Source organism: Syngnathus floridae, chromosome 17 (assembly GCF_059516105.1).
Source record: "Syngnathus floridae isolate MCC-2025c chromosome 17, RoL_Sflo_1.0, whole genome shotgun sequence".
Lineage (NCBI taxonomy): Eukaryota > Metazoa > Chordata > Actinopteri > Syngnathiformes > Syngnathidae > Syngnathus > Syngnathus floridae.
Window position 1 is genome coordinate 145,277 of NC_142429.1, and position 11,627 is coordinate 156,903.

Genomic DNA, 11,627 nt, shown 5'->3' on the forward strand with positions numbered 1-11,627 from the left:
TTAAAAAAGTCTGTCTTGTAACCAGTCCTTTTCAAACAAGTAAAGTCTGCCCATTTTGTGCCGTCGATTTTGTGTTAATGCCTAGTATTTATACAAAATCATAATTTAAAGGACTTCATTCCTTCATTCACTTTGGAAATTTGGAATTGCAGCACATCAAATTTTGCCTGGGAAGAAAAGTAGATTAAATAAATTTAATAAGTCTTACTACTTCCCATTAAATAAATTAAATACGTCTTACTTGTTCCCACTCCTTTACAAAAAAGTAGTTTAAAACGAGGTCCCTTCACTCAACCTTTAACCCTATTTATTCACCTTCTAGGCTAAGTGTTAAAGGCTAAGTGTTAAAGGCTAAGTGTTAAAGGCTAAGTGTTAGAGGCTAAGTGCCAGAGGCTAGGCGCCAGAGGCGAGTTTTTGTGGGCTGAAGTTTTAGTGGGGTTAGTGTGAATACAATCCAAAAGAATACAACAGAATACAATACAATAGAATATAATACATAGATTAAATTCAATAGCTCTTACTACTTCCCATTAAATAAATTAAATACGTCTTACTTGTTCCCAATCCTTTTCAAAAAAGTAGTTTAAAACGAGGGCCCTTCACTCAACCTTTAACCTCAACCCCGCACGTCACATTGTGTTGTATCTGTGAATGTTGGTTGTGGCCAAATGATAGTTTTCTTTCATTCGTTTAGGTTCCACGGTGTTTGTTGGCTATGTTTTCCACTGTCAGAAGGATGAAAATACAAAGTACAACGCTTGGACGTGGGCGAAGACGTCACCGGTGAGTCCTTCCTTCCTATTTATTTACCTTCTAGATGCTAGAGGCTAAGTGTTAGAGGCTAAGTGTTAGAGGCTAAGTGTTAAACACAATACGAACAACACAATGATACTGCACTGAACAACACGATACCGCACTGAGAAACACGATACCGCACTGAACAACACCATGCCGCACTGAACACCATGCCACACTGAACAACACCATCCCGCACTGAACAACACCATCCCGCACTGAACAACACCATGCCGCACTAAACAACACCATGCCGCACTGAACAACACCATGCCTCACTGAACGACACCATGCCGCACTGAAAGACACCATGCCGCACTGAACGACACCATGCCGCACTGAAAGACACCATCCCGCACTGAACACCATGCCGCACTGAACAACACCATCCTGCACTGAACAACACCATCCCGCACTGAACAACACCATGCCGCACTGAACAACATTATGCCGCACTGAACATTATGCCGCACTGAACAACACCATGCCGCACTGAACAACACCATGCCGCACTGAACAACATTATGCCGCACTGAACAACACCATGCCGCACTGAACAACACCATGCCGCACTGAACAACACCATGCCGCACTGAACAACATTATGCCGCACTGAACAACACCATGCCGCACTGAACAACACCATCCTGCACTGAACAACACCATTCCGCATTGAACACCATGCCGCACTGAACAACACCATCCCGCACTGAACAACACCATCCCGCACGGAACAACACCATGCCGCACTGAACAACATTATGCCGCACTGAACAACATTATGCCGCACTGAACAACACCATGCCGCACTGAACAACACCATGCCGCACTGAACAACACCATGCCGCACTGAACAACATTATAACGCACTGAACAACACCATCCCGCACTGAACAACACCATGCCGCACTGAACAACACCATGCCGCACTGAACAACACCATGCCGCAATGAACAACACCATCCCGCACTGAACAACATTATGCCGCACTGAACAACATTATAACGCACTGAACAACATTATGGCGCACTGAACAACATTATGCCGCACTGAACAACACCATGCCGCACTGAACAACACCATGCCGCACTGAACAACACCATGCCGCAATGAACAACACCATCCCGCACTGAACAACAACATGCCGCACTGAGCAACACCATGCCGCACTGAACAACACCATCCCGCACTGAACAACACCATGCCGCACTGAACAACACCATTCCGCACTGAACAACACCATGCCGCACTGAACAACATTACGCTGCACTGAACAACACCATGCCGCACTGAACAACATTATAACGCACTGAACAACACCATCCCGCACTGAACAACACCATGCCGCACTAAACAACATTATGCCGCACTGAACAACACCATGCCGCACTGAACAACACCATCCTGCACTGAACAACACCATTCTGCATTGAACACCATGCCGCACTGAACAACACCATCCCGCACTGAACAACACCATCCCGCACTGAACAACACCATGCCGCACTGAACAACATTATGCCGCACTGAACAACATTATGCCGCACTGAACAACACCATGCCGCACTGAACAACACCATGCCGCACTGAACAACACCATGCCGCACTGAACAACATTATAACGCACTGAACAACACCATCCCGCACTGAACAACACCATGCCGCACTAAACAACATTATGCCGCACTGAACAACATTATGCCGAAATGAACAACACCATGCCGCACTGAACAACACCATGCCGCACTGAACAACACCATCCTGCACTGAACAACACCATCCCGCACTGAACAACACCATGCCGCACTGAACAACACCATGCCGCACTGAACAACACCATGACGCAATGAACAACACCATCCCGCACTGAACAACATTATGCCGCACTGAACAACATTATGCCGCACTGAACAACATTATGCCGCACTGAACAACATTATGCCGCACTGAACAACACCATGCCGCACTGAACAACACCATGCCGCACTGAACAACACCATGCCGCACTGAACAACACGATCCCGCATTGAACAACACCATGCCGCACTGAACAACACCATCCTGCACTGAACAACACCATCCCGCACTGAACAACACCATGCCGCACTGAACAACATTATGGCGCACTGAACAACATTATGCCGCACTGAACAACACCATGCCGCACTGAACAACACCATGCCGCACTGAACAACACCATGCCGCAATGAACAACACCATCCCGCAATGAACAACACCATGCCGCACTGAGCAACACTATGCCGCACTGAACAACACCATCCCGCACTGAACAACACCATGCCGCACTGAACAACACCATTCCGCACTGAACAACACCATGCCGCACTGAACAACATTACGCTGCACTGAACAACACCATGCCGCACTGAACAACACCATGCCGCACTGAACAACACCATGCCGCATTGAACAACACCATGCCGCATTGAACAACACCATGCCGCACTGAACAACACCATCCTGCACTGAACAACACCATGCCGCATTGAACAACACCATGCCGCACTGAACAACACCATCCTGCACTGAACAACACCATCCCGCACTGAACACCATCCCGCATTGAACAACACCATCCTGCACTGAACAACACCATGCCGCACTGAACAACACCATGCCGCACTGAACAACACCATTCCGCACTGAACAACACCATGCCGCACTGAACAACACCATTCTGCACCGAACAACACCATCCCGCACTGAACAACACCATGCCGCATTGAACAACACCATCCTGCACTGAACAACAACATCCTGCACTGAACAACACCATGCCGCACTGAACAACACCATGCCGCACTGAACAACACCATGCCGCACTGAACAACACCATGCCGCACTGAACAACATTATGCCGCACTGAACAACATTATGTCGCACTGAACAACACCATGCCGCACTGAACAACACCATGCCGCACTGAACAACATTATGCCGCACTGAAAAACACCATGCCGCACTGAAACACACCATCCCGCACTGAACAACACCATGCCGCATTGAACAACACCATGCCGCACTGAACAACACCATGCTGCACTGAACAACATTATGCTGCACTGAACAACACGATCCTGCATTGAACAACACCATGCCGCACTGAACAACACCATCCTGCACTGAACAACACCATCCTGCACTGAACAACACCACCCCGCACTGAACAACACGATCCCGCATTGAACAACACCATCCCGCACTGAACAACACCATGCCGCACTGAACAACACCATTCCGCACTGAACAACACCATGCCGCACTGAACAACACCATGCCGCACTGAACAACACCATGCCGCACTGAACAACACCATGCCGCACTGAACAACATTATGCCGCACTGAACAACACCATGCCGCACTGAACAACACCATCCCGCACTGAACAACACCATGCCGCATTGAACAACACCATGCCGCACTGAACAACACCATCCTGCACTGAACAACACCATCCCGCACTAAACAACACCATGCCGCACTGAACAACATTATGGCGCACTGGACAACATTATGCCGCACTGAACAACACCATGCCGCATTGAACAACACCATGCCGCACTGAACAACACCATGCCGCACTGAACAACACCATGCCGCACTGAGCAACATTATGCCGCACTGAACAACACCATGCCGCACTGAACAACACCATGCCGCACTGAACAACACGATCCCGCACTGAACAACACCATCCTGCACTGAACAACACCATCCCGCACTGAACAACACCATGCCGCACTGAACAACATTATGGCGCACTGAACAACATTATGCCGCACTGAACAACACCATGCCGCACTGAACAACACCATGCCGCACTGAACAACACCATGCCGCACTGAACAACATTATGCCGCACTGAACAACATTATGCCGCACTGAACAACACCATGCCGCACTGAACAACACCATGCCGCACTGAACAACACCATGCCGCACTGAACAACACGACGTCGCACTGAACAACACGACGCCGCACAGAACAACACGACGCCGCACAGAATAACACAATACCGCACAGAACAACACAATACCGCACAAACAGTTTTAGATAATATTACGTCGCAGTCATGTGACGCGGACATGACGTCAATAGGCGGAACTCACGGCAAAATTATAATCCGTGGGCGTGGCTTGCAACAGGAAGTAGGAAAGCGGCAGTTCTGGCAAACAAGACACAGCGGTTAGTAACACGATGACTAACAAGGCAAATATTTTTGTTTTCAGCTTGCAACTTGACCGTCTAGAGCGTACAAGGTAATTACAACTGTTTTTTTTTAGCCCTGAAAAGCGAGGGAGTGTGGCGTTTGGGAGGAATGTCGAACTCGGCGTCTGCTTCCAGCCACAGACGCCAAATTTCGACGATTATTTCGACTGGTCAACGGTTGTAAATTATTGCGTTGACTAAAAACTTTATTTAACTCTACTCTTAACTTTGCCGTTTCAGATATGCGGGTATTACACCGCGGAAATGACGTCAATAGGCTGAACTCTCGCCAAAATTCAAATCTGTGGGCGCAATGGCCTTGAGCGAGACACCGGATACAAACACGACGATTATCAACAGAAATATCTTTATTTTCTGCTTGCAAGTGGACCGTCTAGAGCGTACACGGTAAGTACAACTCATTGTGTTTAAAAAGATTTACGTTTGTGTAGTTTGCGTTGCGTTGTATCTGTGAATGTTGGTTGAGGCTAAATGTTAATGTTTAATTTCATTCCTTTAGGTTCCACGGTGTTTGTTGGCTGTATGTTTTCCACTGCAAGAAGAGGCTCGTATCATTGACCAGCAGGAGCTACAATGGTGAGTACCCCTTTCGTCTTCCATTTATGTTAAACACTTCCTATTTCATGTCTAACAGTACTCGATTTAACAAATAACCATAAATAAATACAGTGTGGGCAGTCACGTTAACATATGTGATTATCCTGCCTAATATGTTTATCACAAATATGTCACTAATCACTAATATGTTTATTTGTTTATCACAACACCTTTGGACCTTCAGCAATCGATTATTTCCCTTCATCTACATAGAGACAGAACGATGGTGTCTTAAACATCTCATTCATTTCACCAAATAACTTCACGCAGGTGGATAACGGCCGTCTCGGTCACGCTATGTTGCGTGATGCAGTTTTGAAGAACCAAATGCATTTATTCAATGAATAAGTCAAGCTAGTTCTATGTTTATGATGTTGTAAGTTACGGTACCGATTGAAGTTGAGTTCGAAGCCAGTGGAAAACAGCGCTGCGTTTGTGCTCTCCAGGTACAAATGTTGTGATCTCTGACTGACGACCGGGCGAGACTCGAGTAAGAGATGTCCAAACGAGCTCCGGCAGGGCGGGCCAAGGCGGAGCGAACGGACGCCCTTCAGGCCGCCAATGACGAGCTGAGAACCAAACTGATGGACGTCCAGTTAGAACTTCAGCAGGAGAAGAACAAGGTGAAAACCTCAACAGACAGACACTGCCTGCCTCCCTGCCTGCCTCCCTGCCTGCCTCCCTGCCTGCCTCCCTCCCTCCCAGTTTTCCCGATGTAGATTAGACATGCGTGTGCCATGACTGTGTCAGCCTACATCAACAAATGCACCGAGGACGTCAGCACCACTAAGAATATCATCACCCGGGGCAACCAACGACCCTGGATGACTGAGGAGGTACGTCAAACGCTACGAGCGCGGAACTCTGCCTTCAAGTCTGGCGACAAGGAGACACTGAGGACAGCGAGAGCCAACTTGAACCGTGCCATCAGGATAGCGAAGCGAGACCGCAGTCGAAAATTTCAGGATCGTTTCCACGACGTCAAAAACATCAGGAGTATGTGGCAAGGCATACGGGCGATTACAGACTACAACTCACCCTCCCCCCCCCCGGTGGGTGTAGTTGATGCTGACTTTCTAAATGGTCTAAATAACTTCTTTGGGAGGTTCGAGGCACTAAACGGCACTCCAGCAGTTAAAACTGTCCCCCATCAGGAAGAGGAGGTACTCTGCCTTGACTCCGCCGATGTGTTGAAGACCCTGAGGAGAGTCAACCCCTGTAAGGCCCCTGGCCCCGACAACATTCCTGGGCGTGTGTTCAGGGAATGTGCAAGTCATCTGGCTGGGGTCATCACAGACATTTTTAACACCTCGCTGGGCCAAGCCACAGTGCCGGCGTGCTTTAAGACTGCCTCCATCATTCCGGTGCCGAAGAAACCTCAAATCACCTCATTTAATGATTACCGGCCTGTTGCACTGACTCCGGTTATGATGAAGTGCTTCGAAAGGCTGCTTAAAGGTCACATCGTTTCCAGACTCCCCCTATTATTTGACCCGTTCCAGTTTGCCGACCGGCAAAACCGCTCCACTCAGGACGCCATCTCCTCCGTTCTTCACCTGAGCCTGGCTCACCTGGAGGAGAAGAACACCCATGTGCGGAGGCTGTTCCTGGACTTCAGCTCAGCGTTTAACACCATCATCCCACAGCATCTGGTAGGAAAATTGGAACACCTGGGCTTCAACACCCCCCTTCGCAACTGGCTGCTAGACTTCCTCACCAACAGACCTCAGTCAGTCCGGGTCGGACAGAACACCTCTGATGTCATCACCCTCAGCACAGGCTCCCTTCCGGGCTGCGTCCTGAGCCCCCTGCTGTGCACCCTGATGACACACGACTGCGTCCTCAGGTTCACCACCAATCACATCGTGAAGTCAGCAGACGACACAACGGTGGTGGGGCTCATCAGAGACAACAACGACCTGGACTACAGAGAGGAGGTGGAGCAGCTGGTGGGCTGGTGCAGAGAAAACAGCCTGATCCTGAATGAGGAGAAGATGAAGGAGATCATCGTCGACTTCAGGAAAAAACAGCCTCACCACGCTCCACTGATCATCAACAGCTCAGCTGTGGAGGTGGTCAGCACCACCAAATTCCTGGGGGTCCACATCACAGAAGACCTCACCTGGACTATGAACACTACGGCACTGGTCAAGAGGGCACAGAAGCGCTTGTACTTCCTGCGGAGGATGAGGAGAGCCCACCTGCCCCCACCCATCATGAGGACGTTCTACAGGAGCACCATAGAGAGCATTCTGACAAGCTGTCTCTCTGTGTGGTGTGGAGGCTGCACCGCCTCCGATTGGAAGAACGTGAGGAGAGTGGTGAGGACAGCAGAGAGGATCATAGGGGCTCCTCTTCCCTCCATTCAGGACATTTCATCTCAGCGCTGCATGTCCCGTGCCCGTAACATCATCAATGACCCATCACACCCCCACCATGGACTGTTCTCCCTGCTGCCCTCTGGGAAGAGGTTTGCAGCATCCGCTGCAGGTCCACCAGGTTCTGCAACAGCTTTTTCCCTGCTGTCATCAGACTGTTGAACACTAGAACTGTTGAGCTCTAAACTGAACTCTGCATCACACATTCACAGAACTGTACTTTATGACACTACGGACCTCTATCTTGCACTATCTCGCACTACCAACTTTACTGAACTTGTATAAACCCTTTAAATAGAAGTTTAATACATGGTTTAGCATTCCTCTGCACACTCTTGAATACTGTTTTGCCTACTTGCACTATTGCATAATTATCACTGCTGCACTTTATACTTATTTTATATATATATATATATATATATATATAGTATATATGTATATATATATATTTTCATAGGATATGTTACTTCTATTCAACTGCAATATCACTACTTTGTTGTAAGACGTATGCAACGGAATTTCGTTTTGTATGCACCATGTGCAGACAAGATGACAATAAAGTTTGTCTAAGTCTAAGTCATGTCAGGTCAGCTGTCTGGAGAGAGAGAGAAGTCAGGACCTGCGGGCGGAGCACCACCGTGCCACCGCCGCCATGACGGAACTCAAAAGCAAACTCCATGAGGAGAAGCAGAAAGAGTTAGCCATTACCAGGGAGACATTACTGCGGCAGCATGAAATGGAGCTGATGAGAGTGATCAAAATCAAAGATGGAGAGATCCAGCGACTGAATGCCTTGGTCCTCAGCCTGAGGGACGGCTCCATGGACAAGGTGATCCGCTCTATCCGTGTCTGACTATCCGCACGCCACGTCGGGCTTCGATGCGGCCGCTACCGTATTGTGTAGCTTGTCCCCAGTAAGCGTCGCGGCGCTCCGTTGCGGTCTCAACGGCCCGGTGTGGCGCAATGTCTGCTCAGGTGAGGAGGGGGGGCGCTTTGCTGGCGGAGGTGGAGGAGACGCGGCGGTGTCGGGAGACCGAGCGGTGTCGCCTCCACCAGGAGCGCGGAAGAAGCCCTGGCAGCGGCCCAGCAGGCCTGGCAGTCCCGAGCGGCCGAGCTCCGATCGGCTCATCACCAGCATCGGGAGGAGCTGAGCCGAACCAAGAGAGACTGCGAGAGGGAGATCCGCCGACTGGTAGGACTGATCAGATGCGCGGTGCGTGGCTATGTTCCCAATTTCGTTGTATACCTGCAGTGCAATGACACCTAAGGCATTCTATTCTATTCTATTTCACAAGAAGAAAATGTCCGGTTGCTCGCTTCGCTTTTGTCACAGCAAAGGTGTTCTAGTCGATTCCAGAAAAAAATTGGCCGGTTGCTCTCTTTGTTTTTGTCACAATTCTGGCAAATGAGTTTGCCCGCCTGCCTGAGCGCTCCCCGTTTGTACATCCAGACGGATGAGATCAAGCTGAAAGACAGAGCGGTTAGTGTTTTGGATGAAGCCCTGGGGCCGGCCACGCCCACCGCCTTCAGCTGCAGACTCAGGCTGCCGAGCAGCAGATCGCTGCCCTGAGGGATTCCCAAAGGGCGGGCCTAAACTACCCTGGAAGTGGGGTCAACGCCGCTACTAGCAATCCTCTTCATTGCGTAAGCCACCTCATCACACACTTGCAGTACGCATGACTTAGTTCGTTGCTGGAGGAAGGTAGCACAAAAACAGTTTTGAACTTTGAACGAGTGCTTGTGTGTGTGTGTTGCGGGGCGTTTTCAGTCTCAGGAGGATCGGGACACGCGACGGTTTCATCTGAAAATCGCTGAGCTCAGCGCAGTCATCAGGAAACTGGAGGATCGAAACGCCCTGCTTTCTGAAGAGCGCAATGAACTGGTAATTTATTGACGGCACGCTTGAAGGTTTGCGCTACGTTTGATGCGCGCCATCCAGCGAGGCACCCATTGCGCTTGCTTATTAGTTGAGCGGCGCGGCGAGTCGGTTGCCTGGTAGATGTCTTTTATTGGGAGCCAAAGCCACGATTCCGTTCAAACCGATGCAAAAGGAATGGATACGTTCTGGCCCGCGTGTTGTGCGTCTTTCACATCCCGCACTTCATGCTTGCAGCTAAAGCGACTGAGAGAAACAGAAAGCCAGTTTCTGCCACTCCTGTACAAAAACAAACGCCTGAGCAGGAAGAATGAAGAACTCTCGCTGGTGCTGTGTCGCCTTGAAAACAAAGTGCGCTTTGTCACCCAGGAGAACGAGGAGATGGCAAGCTTGGTAAGTCGACGCGGACAACGGCGGCGTGCCAACAGAGTCCACTGCATTTGTGTTCCACAGAGAAGGCCTAGTTCGCTCAATGACCTGGACCGCGGTTGCGGCCAGCAGGACGGTGAAATGGAGTTCCTTCAAGTTGTGGAGCAGCGGCACATCATCGACGACTTGTCCAAGGTCTTCAGGCAGGCGACTCGGTGCACGTACGGCAGCGCCGCGCTCGCTCGCTGTCGCCAGGAAACCTTTTCCGTCCAAAGCTTGGCCGGCGGCCGCCATCCAAAAAATTGGCCCCTTAAATTCCGACCTTTCAAGCAGGAGCATTGTGCGCACGCGTTTGAACACGCTTTAGACTTGTTTTGCCGTTTTCAGCAGCTCAAAGCTCCCGTTTTGTCAGCGCCTTTGCCACTCGCTGTGCGCTGAAAACGACGGACTTGCCCGGCTGCTCAGCCCGTCAACCATGAGCCGCGAGCGCGACGTCATTGTCCGTAGGCAGCTAGTGGCAAAATGCACCCTGTTAGAGTTGCGCTCGCTCCAACTTATTTTGCAAGAACCACACGGGAGACAAGTAAGTTCTTTTGGACACCTGCAGGTGGAGAGTCCATCCGTTGTACGAATGAAGTCTGACTCTCGGCTCCTGCACGAGCATTTTAATTAAGAGAAACAGGGTGGGTGTAAGAGTGGATTGAATAGAGGAAGCCCTTGACCTCTAGTCAAAACATAGCAAGGGGTGTTTTACGACTTTGTGTAGGAAGGGATAAGCGATAGGGATAAATAAGGGATAAATAATATTATTTATTACAGGTCGCAGTCAAAGTCAAAGCAACACAATGATACGATAAAGATAATCTGGAAAACCCTGACACACCCTGTAGTTGTCACTTTTGGAAAAGACGAGCGTCCCTCCAATCATCGCCGGTGACGTGTTTTTCAGGCTCTGGAGACAGGAGCTCATGTCAGAAATGTCATTGTGAGTCGCGTTTGTTTCTGCGCCGGAGCCGTTCGTTCCCTTTGCATCCAAAGAATCTCAAAGGCGGATTATTTGTGTCGACAGGAGAGAGATTTGCTGCTACGATACCGACGTCGAGAATCTCTGAGGAGGAACAAAGCGTGAGGTCCTGTAAGGTGAGTCTGTTTGTTTGCGGCTGCTTGGTGTTGCGCAAGATGAAATGGCCTTTTTCTCGCTATCGTTCCTCTCGTCGATTCATCGTGAGGTGTCGCTTCAGTTTGTTCAGAGAGATGTTTGCTTCCGCGCCCGCAGGTCATCGAAACATTTTACGGCTACGACGAAGACGTGTTGGTGGACTCGGACGGATCGTCCTTGTCTTTTCACACCGACAGAAC

The 11,627-nt window shown here is 49.8% G+C and overlaps 1 long non-coding RNA gene across 1 annotated transcript; it reads left to right on the forward strand.

The window, feature by feature from the left end:
* The first annotated feature begins 693 nt into the window (after window positions 1–693).
* On the forward strand, window positions 694–6,551 carry LOC148383086 (uncharacterized). The gene is made up of 5 exons (XR_015853531.1): window positions 694–783; window positions 5,048–5,077; window positions 5,268–5,435; window positions 5,548–5,624; window positions 6,092–6,551. It is a non-coding gene; the product is annotated as an uncharacterized LOC148383086 (long non-coding RNA).
* Window positions 6,552–11,627: the final 5,076 nt, after the last annotated feature.